This window comes from Sitophilus oryzae, unplaced genomic scaffold (assembly GCF_002938485.1).
Source record: "Sitophilus oryzae breed Bouriz unplaced genomic scaffold, Soryzae_2.0 scaffold_1718_pilon_pilon, whole genome shotgun sequence".
Classification (NCBI taxonomy): Eukaryota; Metazoa; Arthropoda; class Insecta; order Coleoptera; family Curculionidae; genus Sitophilus; species Sitophilus oryzae.
This window is the reverse complement of record NW_022146411.1, coordinates 420,906-440,324: the sequence shown is the minus strand read 5'-3', so window position 1 is coordinate 440,324 and position 19,419 is coordinate 420,906. Positions and strand designations below refer to the sequence as shown.

The following is a 19,419-nucleotide window of genomic DNA, read 5'->3' as shown; positions in this document are numbered from 1 at the left end:
ACCCCCCACATAAGCATTCTACAATGTGCACCTATTCCAGTATCCTACAGGCAGAAATCTACGCTATTGAAAGATGCATACAACTTGTCTTAGATAGGAACTATTGGAAACATGAAATAACCATCTAATTTGATAGTCAAGCAGTGTTAAAAGCGATCAACTCAGTAACTATCAATTCGAAACAATCTTCGGATTATCACGAGACTTTTAACAGGACACTGTCTTCTCAATGAACACCTCAGTAGATTGAAGCTAAGAAACAACCGCAAATGCAGATTTTGTGGAGAAAATGGGGAAATACCACAGCACCACAATCACTTTGGTACGACTGATATACTATACTTTGGACAACTAGCCTCTGTGAAGCCATCTCAGATACTGGCTTTTTTAAAGCTCTTATGATGAGTTATTATTCGTTATAATTCAAGAAATGGGAATACACAACAGATCTGTAAGGTCGCGGTGATTAACCCTCTTCCTAAACATTCAAGTACCCATAAAGTACCATATGATAAAAAGCCAGCAGACTGCTTATGAATGGGCTGGAACTTTGGTACGGCTGATGTCAGAAATGGAGAGCTGGCCTCTGTGGAGCCGTCTCAGATACTGGCTCTTGACTGTCAAAGCCCTGAGACTGTGTGTTGTTATAACTCAAGAAAGGGGAACACTCCATAGATGTGTAAAGCTGCGGTGATTAACCCCCCTCCTAAGCATTCTGTTTGCGATTAAATTATGTGGACTGTATAATAGTTGCGGTTCGTTTGCGAAAATAATTTTTAGCGTTTTGCAATAATTATTAGCGAAGCGAAAAAAATACTAGGTTGTTCGCCTACCTTTTTTTGGCAAAATATGCAGGTTTCCCTCCTTTCAATAGCGGATTTAAGCGGAACAGCGGATCACCAGTGTGCACATTACAACGATTCGAACATTACTCTCTTCGACTTATTTGTCGTACCTCTGCTTCCGCGTGAAGCGGGCGAAAAAAAAACTTACGCCACAAAAAAATAGACTAAATACACTCAGATGCAAAAAAACGAAACAGAGAAATTTTTGGTCAAATTTAAAGTGTTATATTTTTGTTATTTTTAGCCATATTTTCATGAATTTTTTAGCAAGCTGTAGATAATTATAACTTTAATTCGTAAACTCAGCTTTTTATAAACTTTAGTATTTAGCATATTATACAGGTTTAATCGAGGAGTTGTTTTTTACCCTAACTTTAAAATAACCTGAGCAATAATTTCGTCTGTAAATTTTCCTAAAATATAATTTTTTATATAAAAAATAATATATTAATTATCATTACTTTTTGATGTAATTTTTTGACGATATAGTTTTGGTGACTATTGTCGTAACGTCATATTACACTGCATATAACGCAGTGTAGTGTCAGAATGCAGAACCATATCTCCTGAGCATGTTGTTTCTTGTCTCGAGTCAACACAAATGTCTAGATTAGTTTTTAAGAGCGAAATGAACATTTTGCAATTTTTTCCACCAATAATTTGCAATTTTTTTAATTATTATTATTTTTGATGTAATTTCTTGACGAGATAGTTTTGATGACTATTGTCGTAACGTCATATTACATTGCATTATATAATCTATACTAAATTAAAAAAAAAAACGTTAAATACTAACGATACAGTCCGGGTTTTAATAAACATTAATAACGATAACAGAAATAACGATATTAAAGAAAACACATGTAATACAAGTATACAAACAGAAAAAAAATTGTAAAAAATACTCCAGTACTTTGTATTTCCACCCTTGGCTGCTATAACTAAGTGTCTGCATACGTCCATTCATACTGTCATTGAAGCTGCATATATCATATTGCGTTCTTCTTTAAGGACCAAGCGAAGTTCATTTAAGGAAGCTTGTACCGCTTTGCCACCCCTAACCCTTTTGCCAAGCATTTGCCAAACGTTGAACATGATGGGCAGTTCATAGTAGTATATAGTTCACAATAATCACCAAAGCCTCCTTCTCACATTGAAAAATCACTTCAAAAAACAAATGATACTTGAAAAAATTGCAAATTGTTGGTGGCAAGCTCATTTCGTTCTTAAAAATTAACCAAGGCATGTATTGACATGATCCAAAAAATAAAATGCTCAGGAGACATGGTTCTGACCGCAAAATTATATTTTATAAAAATTTACACACGAAATTATTGCACAGGGTGATTTAAAGTTAGGGTAAAAAAACAACACCTCGATTAACCCTGTATAATATGCCAAATACTAAAGTTTATAAAAAACTGAGTTTACGAATAAAAAGTGATATAATTATATACACTTTGCTAAAAAAAACATGAAGATAGGTCTAAAAAAAACAAAAATATAACACTTTAAATTTGACCAAAAAAATCTCCGTTGCGTTTTTTTGCATCTGAGTGTATAAAAATAAAATAAATTAAAAATATATTACTTTAATCCTAAACACATTGTACATTCTAGTTCAGAGAAATAAAAAGCATAATAAATAAAAATACAAAAACAAAGTTATGCTCTAGATTAATGTTAAGATAAATCAGGTTAAAACTAAACGCAAAAACATAAAATCCAAATCTGAACGAAATAATCACTTTCCTGTATGTGATTTATCCGTTTCCGTTTCTTAATCTACCCATAAATATAAAATTTATGCATTACGAGACATTTCGTATTGCTTCTAGCATATTCCGATAGACGTATCATTGACGTTTATTGTTCCAAGACACAGCGTAAAACGAAAAATAAACATTTCAAGTCGGTAAAAGGGGCATAAATTTTAAATCGCCCCAAATGGAAGAATTTCCTCCATTTGTAAAAATCTCCCCCGGCTTTAGGGATTTTATGGCCCTGAATTAAATATGGTAAAAGTTTAGGCAAAAATTGTAAAGCTTTTTTTGTTTGCCTTATATTATATCCAAAAAAATGTAATTTTAGGCATATCGAAATCGAATAATTGGCAGAAGACGAATATATGTAAAACGTATTTTTTTTTCGTTTTAAAAGTAACCACCTACAGTAAGTCCGCTACAGTAAAACGGCATGGAAATTTTGAAAACTATAAACGGGATTAAGCATTTTAGAACAAGCAATTTTTTTTTTATAAAGAATGCATTTTTCTCAAATTGTCAATAATAAAAAAGTTTTTCCTCTTGTAAAGACAATCCGGAGACATACTGTATGTAAAATTACAAGCAGTAAGTACTTTAAATTTCTATATTGTGCTTTGACAGAAAAAAAATTGAAATGTAAGTTACAAGATTACAAAGAGAATTACAAAATACGACATTAAAAATATATTGAAGGAACTTTTAGGCTATTCAATATAATACAAAAGATTGATTGATCATATGATATGAAGGATTCAAGACAATCGAGTAAGAAAAATATATTACAGATATCAAATCGGAAAAAAAATAATTCAAATTTTGTTTCCAAAAACGGATATAAAAAGCGAATTTTGAAAACATTACTCTATGATACTTCTCCATCGCTTTTGATTTAAATGCACTTTCTACATGTTTAAAGAACTAATTATTGAAGAAAAGCGATATTATGCAATAATTAGAGCAAATAAGGACCTAAACCTATTATAAAAATTATAATGAAAGAAGCGATAGCCTCTAAAAGAAAAATAAAAGAGGATTTTTTAATATAATCTAATAAAAATAAATGTATTGCTCATGTATCTAGATGTTAGTAATGTATGGCAATCGCTTCTTTGATTTTAAAGAACATAACATAAATAAACATAACATACGTAAAAATTAAAAATAATCATACAGCAAGTTTGGGGTTTTTTGGTTTTACCTTATTAAGTAATTGTTATCAGGTAGTAATTGTTAATTTTGAAGTTTAACTTGATATAATGTCATTTTAACAGAACGTCAACGGTTTTTGTAGACGTATCTGTTTAAAAAAAACTAAAGTTCTGGAATAGTGGCATTTACATATTTTATAAAGTTTTTTTTTATTCTTTGTATTTTTTTGCTTCCGACAACAGAAAGAGATAAACTTTCCGAAACGTTAAGAATTTTTTCGTCCGTTAGGCAAATTTGTTCATTTGTAAGTCACTGCTGACAATTAGTCTCCGTTGGATTAACGCCAGCAGTGTTTACAAAAAATAACTATTTTATTTTGTACATTTTCTAAAATACCGGCGAAATACCCATGTAGGATTTTCTAAACTCATTAGTCTAGTCAAATTGTACCCAAGGAAATGGAGAAAAGTATTGGGGTGGTTCTGATTCCTTCTATTTAATGTTTTTGGGGTGCTGAATTAGAATCTGAGGTTTACTAACAAAATTTCGTGACGGAGCATGAAGAAAAATGCAAAAAAGTGAAAAAAACTGAATTTTTTTGCGATGTTTGGTTATAACTTTAAAAATATCAACTTTTCGTTAATAATCCTTTTATTCAAAATTAAAGTAAATAAAATTTGCTATATTTTCTGTTAGTTCAAGCTAAACAGCCAGTTGAAAATTAGCTTTTTTTTGGCCATCTCCGCAAATACCTTCTTTCTGTACTCTATATCTCTTAATTTATTTGCCTTGTTTATTTTAGTTTTAAGTTATAAAAAAAACATAAAGAACAAAATAAATCAGAACTACCTCAAAAATTTCCCCAAAAAAATACATTTTGACTATATTTTCCATCAACAAATAGGTGATCCCCAATGAGAAAGTTTTGACGGTGGATGTAACCACCGTCAAAACATTCTCAACTACCATTGGCTACCTCCGCAGCTGTTCTGGATGAAGCCCACAATCCTGGGTGGCTCTGGTTCTGGGCTGCAAATTGGGGTCTTTAGGCTCTTGTTACCTCCTTGTATTTTTTAATTTTTTTCATCTCCTAGGCTGCAATCGGTGCCTTGTGCATTGTATGCTTCCTGGTTTCTGTTTTTTGGGATCATTTTCATCGCTGGCTGATTCCTAACCGTACTGATGATGCTGGAAAGCAGTTACACAAGTGTACACTGATGTAGGTATGTTTTTTTTTGTATGTGCGTGCGTATGTTTACAATAGTGTACACTGGTGTATACGGTTACGTTGTAGCAGTTGTGTAGTTATACGGAGTTGTTGAGGGCTAGGCCGATTAATTTTTTCCTTTTCTTGTAAAAAATATATATAGTGAAAGTTTCAAATTAAATTAATTCCTACTAATTAATTAACTAAATTATAATTTTTAAATGTTTATTAATTCACAATCAGATGGTAGATATAATACAGAGTCGCTGTTATGTATGGAAACGGTGGATTATTAGGTAAAATATAGGAGATACCGCAAAAAGCTAAATACAAAAGTTATAGGATTTTAAATATCTATTAGCGAGTTTAAGTACCTATACAGGGTCGCCTATATAAAGTCGTGGCACAAAAAAGTTTCATTTTTTTAAATAGAACCCCTGTATATTATTGCATATTTCAATTCTTCCTTCAATTCTAAGCAAAAATCGAAATACACACAATGTACCTAAAACCAACCGTTTCCGAGTTATTGACTTTTGAACATATCACTTAAACAATTTGATTTAATTAATTTCGATATGTTCAGTTTCATTTAATGATGCCATTCTGCCGAAACTGTGATACTTAATAATGTTTGACATTAGTTCTGAAGTTAGCATTTATAGTTGTATATAATGAGATTATATTAAGTCTGGAAATTACAAAATCTACGCTTAACATTTCAATTCTTCAATTTATGTACATTAGGTATATATTACGATTATTACTTAAAATTGAAAGAAAAATTAAAATATGAAATAATATACAGAGGGTTCCATTTAAAAAAATATACATTAGGTACATATTACGATTATTGCTTAAAATTGAAAGAAAAATTAAAATATGAAATAATATACAGAGGGTTCCATTTAAAAAAATAAAGTTTGATGTGCCACAATTTTATGAACGACCCTGTATACCTACTTAATTTTACAAGTAGCTAATAGGAATTCAAAAACTCATTACAACAGTATCACAGTTTCGGCAGAATTTGTTTAAGTGATATGTTAAGTGAAGAAGTTATTGGGGCGTCCTTTGTATAGCATACCTGAATAACAATTCTACCTAAATAAGATTTAGGTACATTTACACACAAAGTTTCAGTTCATTAGCGCAAACTATTTTTGAAAAAAATCACCAATATTGTTATTTTGGTTCACCTATGTAATAAAAGGAATTTTATGAAAAACCTTTCTTACTTAAAAACAATAAAAATCTCCGGAATTATTTCCATTTATAAATTTACATATCGTATAAGAGTAATGAAAACATATTTTTATAATAAAAATTCCTTCATTATCCTATGGGCAATATTTTCCCAGCATAAAACCTTTTACAGTTCCTCCGGCACATAAACATTTACCGTCGCGTTGCGTTCCCATTTTCCCCTTCTAGGAAGCAATTTTTTACGGTGGAATTTCACCCGGTACGATAATAACAAACATTATAAGAAACGGCCCCACATTATTGTGTACTACTTCTCTCCGACGTTTTAAATTGTAGCACACGAGGAACTTTTTCCGGTTCCATTTCCACGGCCCATACGTCCTTTTAAAGATCCTTATTTATAACTGAACACGTCAAATTATCGCCTTAAACGAACTGGTTTATTATTTTAACGATTTCGAACAACTCTACAAAGAAATATATTTTTTTAGATTTCCTCTACTCAGCAATTTCGAAGAGCTTTAACTTAAAAAGCGTCTCTTAGGAAGTTGTAGTTGGAGTACATAGACCAGACATGGTAGGTAAGACATTTATGGAAACAAGGTATTTACATAAAGGCATCTGTTCTATCTATCTAAATTATTTTCAGTGTTACAGCAATGTCGCTTCATTTGAAAAATAGTAAAGTCTTGTTTTAGATAACACCTATATTATTATATTCTGAGAAACTATTTTTATATCTCATAATTTGTCTATACTATACCTATCTCAGAAAATAAATAAAGTGAAAGCTGTATATCGAACGCAGAAAACTGTCACAGTTACAGACAACGCAAAAAAAATCAAATTAAATTATTAACAACTATTAGTAATACTACTGAAGATACAACAATACAATAATTACTAATAATACAATTACTTGAATAGAATTAATGCAATTTCTATATATAACAGTCTATATTATGTTTGTTTGATATTAAATGTAGTAATGTGACTATTACTGCTGTTAAAATGTAAATATATTTAGTTTTGATTTTGTGACGTCCAAGTTTATAATAAAAAGGTTTTGATAAAGATCTAATAAAGATCGAAACAACAATGAAAATATGTTTGACCTAAAAACAGTTTATTACGGACCATAAACCCAAGAAATAATCTTCTAAAAATATATAAGAGCCTTGATATTGTTGCGGACTCGTGTGGACTCGACCTAACCTAACTATATGTCCCGCCCTCAGATGACCTTAACATCGCATTAAAGAATAGACACCGTAATGATTCATTCGTTCGAGAAGAATCGAGTCCCACTGGAATGGAGTAGTACATACGAGAACATTCGAAACCTTCTCTATGCACCTAACGATCTATGGACTATTCTAGAGATCTTTAGCTGTCGGTATAAAAGCCGGCGGCTGTGGCCTAGAGAGGGCAGTTATAAATAGACGAGTGCAGCTGACGCGCTAAAATTCAAAATAAATTCTTAGTTATAAATCGTTTGTAAATAGTTCTATAAGTATTTTATCGTTATTGTTTTTGTTAATTAGTGTTAAATAAATTGTGTTTAAATAAATTGTGACTTTCTATCCACACGGAACCGACGAAAAACGTAACAATATAGTAGGTAAACTATAGGATAGGATATCCTATAGTTTTCTAGTTAAAAAATAAAACATACAATCAGTTTTTGCATCATACAATCAGTTGTCAAAGACAAAAACATTATCTTGAAGAAGCATTGGTAAAATTAGGCATTCAGTTATTAAAAGTTAAAATTTGGTATTCACGTCAAGAAAAGTCGAAATTTTACCGATAAGCTGCTATATTTATTCTACTTTTTAAATGAAGCACCAAAACTGTAATGCTGAAAGTAATTTAGATAAGTGGAGCAGGTGTCAGTTAAATTTGTATATGTAGATAAATCAAAAATTAATATCAACAATCCATAACTCAAAAATCCTTTGATTAGAATTTGGTGTGCGTTTGATTTCACCTCATGCATACGAATATTACTAACCATTGTTTCTATTGCTGTATGTTTGAATATACACACGTACACAGTACGCAACCATATCTATTGTTCAAGTTATAGAAAATTTATTATGGATTATTGCATGAAATTCACAAGAGTATACGTGTTTATTTGATAAAATATTTATTAAAGAAATTACGGATGCTATTCGAAATGCATAGACTCTGTTTAATATGCGCCTACTTTTGAATATACAGGGTACTACAAATTTGAGGTACGAGCATTGGTATCTCGGAAACCGTAATAGACACGAAGGTGATTAAATTGGGGCAAAGTTGCGTCTTGGGATGTTTACCAAGATGCCATCAAAAAAGTTTTAAAAATTTCAAGGCTAGCTGAGTTTTTTGAAAAACACGGATTTTTTTGAAAATCAATTTTATTTTCTCCTGTCGTTACTTTTCAGAAAAAAAACTAATTGCACATTCTCATAGCCACATTATTAGGGCTATCTGACGGTATTTTTAGATTTTCAAATTAGCTAATAATATGTATGTGAGATACAGAGACTAACTTAATTTTTTTAAATACAGGCCTGCATTTTTTATACTTTATACTTTTTTTTGTTTTGGGTACCTTAACAACAACAAGATATTATTATTTAAAATAATTTCAAGTTCGACTCCGTTTTTTTTTAATTATGAAATCTGATTATATTCATCGCAACAATATTGATGAGCGGTAAGTAACATTGAATAAGGAAAATCGAGCCAATTGAAAGATTCAAATAAATAATATCCAGGTCAGCAATTTAAAGATATTATTTTTAACTTTTTTTATTGTGAATTTGAAATCTCAGTGTACGACCTAATAATATGCATAATATTAATATTCATAGTTATTATAAATAAATCAACTTCTACAAACTAGTTTCTAATGCTCTACATGTTCGAAAGGGTTACCACCCTTACTATTGCACACATTTATTATTCGTTCAATTTTATTTATAGCTCTTTGAACATCTATTCTTATATTTCCTAATGCATTTTGTACTCTTTATTGTCAATGTTAAAAATTTTAACAATTGTTTACAATTTAACCATGTTCGTATCTATTACGGTTACCAAGATACCAATGCTCGTACCTCGAATATGTAGCACCCTGTATAAAGAACTTATATTAATAGTCAGGTCATATTAATAACGCATCGTAGATATAAGCGAGATGATAAAATAATTTTTGAATACCTTGCTTTGTTAACATATACAACGGGGTGTTTCAAACTTTCCCCCAAATAACAACACTTTGCTTTCGTATAATTGACAGATGGAACATTCATTTTTAATTTAGAAAGATATACGAAAAAGGCAAATAATTTAGCTACAAATTGTTTAAAAAATTATCAAAATCGGCCGACTAAAACACAATATACGTATAAAACTTTAAAATATATCAAAATTTTAATGTGCCCGTTTCTCGTGCCTATGTGTATATAAAAAATATATAAAATGGTGTATATAAAAATGCATTATAAACTGGAAGTCCTGCGAAAATAAAAGAAGAGGAATACCTCAAATGATGGTGATGGGCGGCTGACTAACTGTTATTTAATTTTCCGCTGGGGATTCAGGTGGTAGCTCTGCTGTAAAAGAATGTCAAGTTGCCACATTTATTTATTTATTTCCTTACATTGTCATTCGTTTTCACATTTTAGTTTTGTATTACGAGTTTTTGGTTTAAATAAATTATGTTGTGTCAGCGTCATTAATAATCGCTTTTTTGCCTTAACCTTCTTTTAAGCCAGATAATTAATAATAATAATATTTTATTTTGCATGAATATAATTTACAACAAATGTAATTTACAAATAAATAATAATAATCAAAAAAGAACTAAAGACAATTAAAATTGGTTTAAATTCAGTTCCTGTCAGATCACAATATCAACATAAATGTGTTATGTAGCTAAATTATTTTATTGCAAATTATCTACAAATATAAGTAAATTATATAGTAATCCTATGACTAAGAAGTTATAATTGATAATAATTATCCATAAAACAAAAATTAGACAATGTGTTTTTGAATTGCGCAGCGCATCCGTCAGAAAAAATATCAACATATAAATTTGTCTGAAACAAGTTCTTCATGAATTTTGTTCATAATAGCTGCCCTGTAGATTGTTTTTCTTTTAGCTTCATTTTTCTTATACTTTAAGTACTTATCTAAATCTGCTTTTATTTTGTTCTGCGTTTCCGATCTCTTTATTTTTATTTTATGACAAATTTTTAAATTGTTCCAAAATAATTAATCATGAGTTGGGAAAACACATTTTGGTGTTGTGACGTCAGTAGACAAACTATTTTAGGTGATAAGTGTCCTTAAATATATTTATTATAGTTAGATCAAAGAAATTTTTGCAACATCACAAGAACATTTCAAAAACATTTTGTTATATTTAAGTTATGTGAGAGGAAATAGCATGGTTTTCCCACGAAGACGCGAGCGAAACCGAACTTATAAATATAACCAAGCGCATTAAAATTGTCATTCTGTTCTTAACCATTGTATTCATTGTATCTGTTAAACATACTTTATGAAAAATAAAATTTTTTAAAAAAGTATTTTCGTTGTCGAAATCCATAATTGGCGCAGTCGGTAGGATTGGTGCAGTTTGTCGCAACAAAAATCATTGAATTGATTATCGCGAAAAACGCGGATTTAATCCCTTAGTGCCGATCGAACGAACACTTCTGGAAAGCCACGGCATCGAGTCCGATTTTCGGTAGTGTAAGGAGTGAGACATCGAAAGCCGAATACCAGAGCAGAGTCCAAATTGGTTTTGTCACCCCGTTGAGTCGGTAAGTGCCAAGTCCTTTTTGTCAATTTCTTTTACTTTCCCTGTTTAGGAAATCTCTTTTATTTTTAAGTTAAGGTTAATTTAGCTATTTAAGAAAACAAAAACGATTTTTATTTTTAGTTATTTAAATATACGAATACATATTTTACCTATATTATATTTTGCTATCGTAATTTCTCTATTTTATTTTATTTTTATTTTTTATTCTTTTATGAATATTGACGATTTGACAAACGAATTTTCTAATAAACTAGTTTTAAAATCAAATAAGATGGAAAATCAAAGCCAAGCTCAAACACAAAATAATCTGCAAATGCTTAAAATGTATGTAGACATTATTCCTAATTTTGACGGAAATTCTATTACCTTACACAGTTTTATTTCTGCATGCGACTTTCTCTTTACAACTTTTGGTAATTCTAGAGAGGCGATTATGATCAATTATTTAATCAGAGTAATACAAACTAAGTTAGTCGGTAGAGCTCAACTATTAGTAGGTTGCCGATCAGAACTAGATACTTGGCAAAAAATCAAAGATGCATTGCAAGCCTGTTTTGGCGACAATAGAAGCTTGGAATGTTTAGAACAAGATCTTTTTATGGCTAAGCCAAATAAAGGAGAAACGTCTTTGGATTTTGCTAAGAGATTGCAAATATTACGTAGTCAATTAGCTCAAAAATTAAACAGTCTTCCTCTGACTGAAATGCCGATTTCGACCAAAACAATTTATCAAAAGCAATACGAGCAAATAGCCCTAAGAACTTTTATTCGTAACCTCCCTGGACCTTTACAAAGCATAACACGACTAAGAAGCCCCGAAAATCTCGAAAGTGCTCTCACAATCATAACCGAAGAAGAAAATTTTCAGTACACTCAAAATTTATTTAAACAACCCCAGTCCACTTTTAATAACATAAAACCACACACACCCATACCAACCACACCTCATCCATATTTCACACAAAGAGCTCATCAGTCTAATCAATCTAATCCACAATATAATTATCCGACAAATTTCCAAAACCAGTCTCCAAGATTCCCCCCACCTCAAAACCAGAACCGTAATCAAATCCCCAGTCAATTTTTAAATCAAGGACCCCCGAATTTTCCTTCTCAACCCATAAACATTCAGACACAATATGTGCCTAGACATTACCCGACCAACAGACAAGTATTTGGCCCTCCAAAAGATGTATTCAAACCCACGGTCAGAAACCTTTAGATAAAGTGGAACCTATGTCGACCACGTCTCGAATCCCAAGCCTTAGACGCCCAGTTTCTAATTTCTTTAAACCTACAGGTTCGCGAAATTTTATTTCGCAGGAGTTGTTCAAATCGATAATCAATCGAACATCGATAACCCAACTGATTTACCCTTTGATGAGACCGACAACATAGAACAATACGAAACTGATAATTACGAACAATTTTATACCGATGATGGCTCACAAAATAATCAAAATTTTGAAACCTTTGATAATTCTTATGACGAAAACACCGGAAATTTTCAGGATCCTGGCCCAAGCCAGAACCAAACATAACTTTAACTGAAATGCATACCGAAATCAATAGTAATTTACCATATATTAAAATCAATAATCCACCAATAAAATTACTTATTGATACTGGTTGCTCTCAATCAATATTAAGACCCATAATTGCTGAAAAATATTTTCCTAATGAAATTTTCCAACAGGAAACCCTGATTAAGACAGGTATTGGAGAAAAATTGGTTCGATTTAAAGCGAATATACCTGCCTTTTCAGAATTAAAAATTAACGAGACAATTACATTTACACTTTTCGATTTTCATTCATTTTTTGATGGAATTTTGGGTTTAGATCAATTGAAAAAATTAAAACTTTTTATTGATTTAAAAAATAATTTCCTAGTAAATGACATTCTTAAAATTCCATTACATTTTAATAAAACGGAAAATATTTCTCACGATGTATCGGTCAATAGCTATGAGATCGCATCTGTGAAAATTCCCGTGAACGTCTACGAAGGTGACATAATAATTCCGGAGTCATATATCAACCACCTGCATTTCCCTGAAACATTGACAACAGCTGTTCGAGGCTATGCGAAAACTGAAGTTTTCAATAGAACTAACGAACATCTGATGATATCATTTTCAGAACCTGTGAAAGTGATACCATTCCCCGATTCGCGGAAAGAGAACTTTGAATTTTTTAATATCGAAACATTTTTGCCAAAATCTGAATTAAATAAGAATTTAAATATTGCAAATTTAATTCGAACTGAACATTTAAATACCGAAGAAAAGCAATTGTTAACATCACTTTGTAAGGATTTTTCCGATATATTCCATGAAGAAAATCAAAAACTAACTTTCACCAATAAAATTAAACATGAAATAAAAACTTCCGACGAAATTCCGGCTCACTCAAAAACATATCGTTATCCTTTTGTTCATAAGCAAGAAGTACAGAAGCAAATAAATAAAATGTTAGAAGATGGCATCATAAGACCGAGTCAAAGTCCATGGAGCAGCCCTATTTGGATTGTTCCAAAGAAACTCGACGCGAGCGGAAGACAAAAGTGGAGAATAGTCGTTGACTATCGGAAAATCAATGAGAAGACCATAGACGATCGATATCCGTTGCCGAATATCAACGATATCTTAGACAAACTTGGACGTTGCCAATATTTCTCAACGCTAGACCTGGCATCAGGGTTCCATCAAATTGAGATGCACCCTAACTCCATTGAAAAAACTGCGTTTAATGTAGAGAACGGGCATTATGAGTACTTGAGAATGCCGTTCGGGCTCAAAAACGCCCCCGCAACTTTTCAGCGAGTTATGGACCATGTACTACGTGACCTGCAACATAAAGTTTGTCTAGTATACATGGACGACATCATTATTTTTAGCACCACTTTAGAAGAACATATAAAAAACCTCCGCTCTGTATTCCAAAAACTTCGAGAAGCCAAATTCAAGGTGCAGTTGGACAAGTCCGAATTTTTATGCAAGGAAGTAGAATTCCTAGGACATGTCATAACACCAGAAGGCGTTAAACCGAATCCCCGGAAAATCGAGGCAATCACGAGATTCCCAATACCTAAAACAGCCAAAGAAATCAAGTCCTTCCTTGGGTTATTAGGGTATTACAGACGATTCATCAAAAATTTCGCAAAACTGACGAAACCTTTCACAAAATGTTTGAAAAAAGGAGAAAAAATCGAACACACGTCAGAATTCATCGACACCTTCGAACTATGTAAAAAGATTTTATGTAACGATCCTATACTGAAATACCCAGATTTTGAGAAACCATTTGTGCTGACCACCGACGCCTCCAACATAGCCATAGGAGCAGTGTTAAGCCAAGGAAAGGTAGGCAACGATCTTCCTATTGCTTACGCGTCCCGCACTCTAAATCCAGCTGAAACAAACTACAGCACGATTGAAAAGGAATTGCTGGCAATTGTTTGGGCCACGAAGTATTTCAGGCCATATCTTTTCGGCAGAAAATTCCTGATAGTTACTGACCACAAACCCCTCCAATGGTTGTTTAATTTAAAGGAACCGAGTTCGAGGTTAGTAAGGTGGCGTCTGAAATTAGAGGAATATACATATGAAATTGTATATAAGAAGGGCAAATCTAATACTAACGCCGATGCTCTATCTCGAGTGGAGATAAATATGGTAGAAAATGAGTCCATTATTGGAAACCCGGGAGATAGCGACGAGGATATTTTAAAATATCTAGACGACTGTTCAGCAGAAATATCTATGGACGCACTAGAAGAGCTAGAACACGCCCTTGAACTAGATAAAGGTATAGAATTACCCGAAGCAAGACCAGTAAGTGACAACGAGACTGTTCATTCCTCAGCGGAAGACCCGATTCTTAATGTACCAATAACGGAGAATCCCGTAAATTTCTACAATAATCAAATAATTATAATACAAAACGATTTAGAACGCTACTACGTAATTCGATCAAATCCTTTTAAAAATAAAAATAGAAAAACAGTACATATATCAAAAAACGTAGAAACCGACATAATCAAATTCTTCAAAGAACACGTTGACCCTAAAAAGACTTATTGCATTTTTATCCAAAAATCAGATGTAAATTTAAATGCCGTGATGTCTGCATCCGAGCTGTACTAATCAGTATCGTATTTAACTAAGTTATATGGTGAGCAAAATATAATAACGTTTAAGAATGTAATTTCGTATTATCAATTAGCTGGCCTTCAAGTAAGTTATTCAGAGGATAAAATAATATTTGCAGTTCATTTTCCAATATCGTTAAAGAGATTTTCGATACATTTCACCTATTCCCTATTCCCATCAATCAATCGATAATTTTACCAAATCAACCTTTCCTTACACTTGGCATGAACCATCTACAATATGAAGAAGAAGAATGCCCAGTTATCGAAGACATCCATATCTGTCAAAATAAACTTCAGCCAACAAACAACGACTGTATATCGACACTAATCAAAGATGCCGAAATCCACTCCTGCCATACAGTAAAAACGTTCAACAAGAACCCAATTATAAAACCAATCAACAACAAATATATCGTCGCAATACCTACTGAAGAACCATTGAAAATTCAGCAGCAGTGTGGTGATGAAAAAAGAAAATAAATTTATCAGCGATCCAAGCCTGATAGAAATCGAACCGAACTGTGAAGTAAATGTATCAAGCTATCAATTCATCAATAAAGAAGAAATAATTCAAGGAATGCCCTTTACCTTACCGAAAATCTACGTTGGACCAGAAAACTCAAAAGAAGATCAACCTATCGATATTAAGTCGATAAATATCCATGAAATATCTGAACTTCAGGAAAAAGTTAAATTACTTCAACCTTTTAATGAAGTGATACACCCTGTAGGATGGAGTTTCGCTAGCATTGCCATTACAATTCTGGTCATCGCAATGATTTGTTGGATTACATGGTCTATCTACAAAAAGAAGATAGAAAAAAAAAGAAGCAACCCCGAGAGGAAATCCTGAAAATGATTCGCCACCCCTCACATTTTCCATTTAAGAAGGGAGGAGTTATGTGAGAGGAAATAGCATGGTTTTCCCACGAAGACGCGAGCGAAACCGAACTTATAAATATAACCAAGCGCATTAAAATTGTCATTCTGTTCTTAACCATTGTATTCATTGTATCTGTTAAACATACTTTATGAAAAATAAAATTTTTTAAAAAAGTATTTTCGTTGTCGAAATCCATAATTTTTAAAAACAAACCTGTTTTTTTTTGGACGCACGGGACATAAGATATACAAGATAATTCAGTAATCTGGTGTTTAACCATAGTAAATTTTTGTTATTTTTAATATAAAATTCAATTGAAGTGATTAAAAAGTACTCCCTCAATACAAAAAGAAATGCAACGAAGTTACAATTAAGGAATAAATAATAAATCAAATTCAATACAAATTTCACTGGTTTAAAATGATGCGTAGAAAATTGTGAGGTCACCTATCAGCATTTGACTGAAGAATTAACAGAGGGCGCGAGCCTCTGAAGAATAATATTATGGCGTGTCTAGTTCTCTACTACCGTATTTACACCATATATCTTAAAATCACGTTAGATTTTTCTATTTTTATTAAGATCGTTAAAAATATGTTTTTATGTGGGATTATTGTTTATTACCCCAATATTAAATTTACTTTTATATTTTTCACTACTAGAAATTAACACTTAAATTTTTATAATTAACAGGTTACTGCCATTTTTAGCGAAGCACTAAACACTACCAAAGTTGTTAGGATGTTTGAGGCGGTCGAGGGTTCGAGGTTAGATTTGTATTTTGTGGATTTTGCGTTTGGTGTTAAATACTTTGAGTCTTCAATTTTGTATTATTGTACCCTCTTTATTATTTTTGTAATGAAGGGTGTTAAAGTTTGTTTTGTGAAGGGCTGTCTAAATAACTCTAAGGCTCTCTAGAAAAAGATTTTATAACTGTTCCTTTGGATGAAAGCCGTCGAAGAGCCTGGTTTGAGGCGGCAAGACAACAATATGTCAGCAAAAGTACGAGATTTTGTTGTGAAGATCATTTTAACGTAAGTTCCTTAAGTTTTATTTTACAATTAAGTAATTTTATATCTACTTTAAAATACGTTTAGAAAAATGGTTTTTATTTCTGGTGGCAAACCGTGACACTTTTGATAGATGACGTCAGAGATTGCAAAAGTGTAAGTTTGAAATTCTTAATATTGATTAATTTTTTAAAAAAATGGAATGAAATTGAAGTAAAAAAAAAAAATACGGGTGTCATAAAATTGTATGCAGATTAATTAGTTGCAATATAAAAAAACTATGGTTAAACTCCGTAATATTTGGAAAAAACTTGTCACTGTCAACAAATAAACAACTCTAAAAAACTTGACAACCACCGAAGACACCGCAGTCCTTTTATTAAGTCATGGTCTACTTTACTAATAATAGTCTACGTTTGATAATAAATGAGAAAATAGGATATAAGGATCTTGGGGCTTTTAAGGATAGGGCTTAATGGGTTGCTGCTACATTCAAACTAAAATTGTATGTTTTTCTTTAAGTTGGGAATGTCTCTAAAATTTGTAAGAAAAAATAACCAAATATCGTATAATTTATTTTTCATAAATATGTTCATATTTGCTTAAAATGGCCGATATATTAATATAAACATAATTTTTTTTTCTGTCGAAGGAAAGTTTGTAAGTAAACACAAATTTAGATAATTTGACTAAATAAAATTTCGAAATTTGCATTCATTGTATATTTTTCAACAGTAAATTAGGTATAAAATTGTACGATCAAACGAACTTACCTGAAGTGAAGTTCGATCGTAATTATATGAAGCGTCCAGTCCGAATGTATTATCTTGATTTTACAATACGTAGTCCGTCTCTGCGTGCATGCACTATTTCAAGGCTAAAGTCAAAACTCCCTCCCTGTCGCTGGCCCACGCCGCGTCCCGCGTCGCTCTCGTCGGCTCTGCGCACGTAATTCATTCTTTAAAGTTTTATTCATTAATTCAAGCGACCATGGGGAAGACGGGAAGGGAGGGAAGATAATACATTCGGACTGGACGCTTCATATAATTACGATCGAACTTCACTTCAGGTAAGTTCGTTTGATCGTACAATTATATTCGCGTCCAGTCCGAATGTATTATCTTGATTTTACAATACGTAGATGTTTAAAGATCTCTTGGTTGCGAATTAATGAATTGGTGCGGAAAGTTTTTTTTTTTTTTGAGTGGTATATGAAAGGCAGCTAAATATCTTAAATATCAAAAATGTTTATTGAATGCAACCAAAATGAACAAATTGGCATATAACGATAGTTATATCAACAAATAATGAACAAGTAAAGAATATATAAAGAACATATTTAACGTAAATTAAACTAGGCCTTACGGCAAAACATTGTTAAACATTGAACATATAAATGTAAATTAAGCTTTGTCAGAATTACTTAAAATAGCTTTGGCGTATGCAGTTCTGTCAGAGAGAGGTCTATTGTAAAACTTGGCAAATACAGATGACCCTTCGGACCATCCTACTGTCCTGCGTATTGTTTCAATTGAAATTCCCTGTCTCAATGCGGCAGAACTAGAAGAATGTCTTGTCGAGTGAGGTTTAAATTGAGAAATATCTATCCCTGCTAGTTCTAACATTTTCTTAACCCATTTGCTTAGCGTTTGTTTCGAAGCAACTGAATGAGGTCTTTTAATTGTTAAGAATACAAAATCATGCTCCTTTTTTCTAAACACTTTTGTTGCATCGATGTATTTTTTCAACGTCAAGGCAGGACAAAGTTTAGGCCTCTCTTTGAAAAAGGGAAGATATAGTGTTGGCTGAACCCGATTTAAACCTGAAGTTTTTATTGGATCGGTTATATTAATTTGAATTTCCTGTTCATTTTCCAGTATATTGGTTAGCCTGATCAAAGACAGCGTCTGAAGCATCTCTCCTGTAACTAAAGTCAAGAGTGTTATTAATTTATGGGATAATAAGTTAAGGTCCAAATCTTCAGGCAATTGTTCTATGTAAGAAAGTAGAACTTCAGGATCCCACGTACTGCCGTATTTTGGTTGGGCCGGTCTCAGACGCGCCATTCCTTTCATGAATCTTTTGAATCTTTCAAGTCTGACCCGATATCGTTAATTAAAATAAGGTTTAAAGCTGATCTATTGGAGTTTATGGCACCGTACTTATAATTATATTTCTCAGATGTATATTGTAAGAAGGTCAGGATGTCTCTATTTGCCGGTCCAAATACAGAGATATTCTTCTCCAGGCAAAAGTTCCACCAGAGGCGATATGTTGTGGTGTATTGCTTCATAGTGGATTCGGAAATTGAAGATATTAGCGTATCTACAGCTATTTCTGGGACGTCTCTCTTTAAAAGCGATTCCCTGATAA

The 19,419-nt window shown here is 32.1% G+C and overlaps 1 protein-coding gene across 1 annotated transcript in view; it reads right to left on the bottom strand.

Moving 5' to 3' along the window:
* Positions 1 to 19,419, bottom strand: part of LOC115881411 (furin-like protease 2) — a 664,870-nt gene that overhangs the window by 587,905 nt on the left and 57,546 nt on the right. The gene's annotated exons all lie outside the window — the stretch shown is intronic.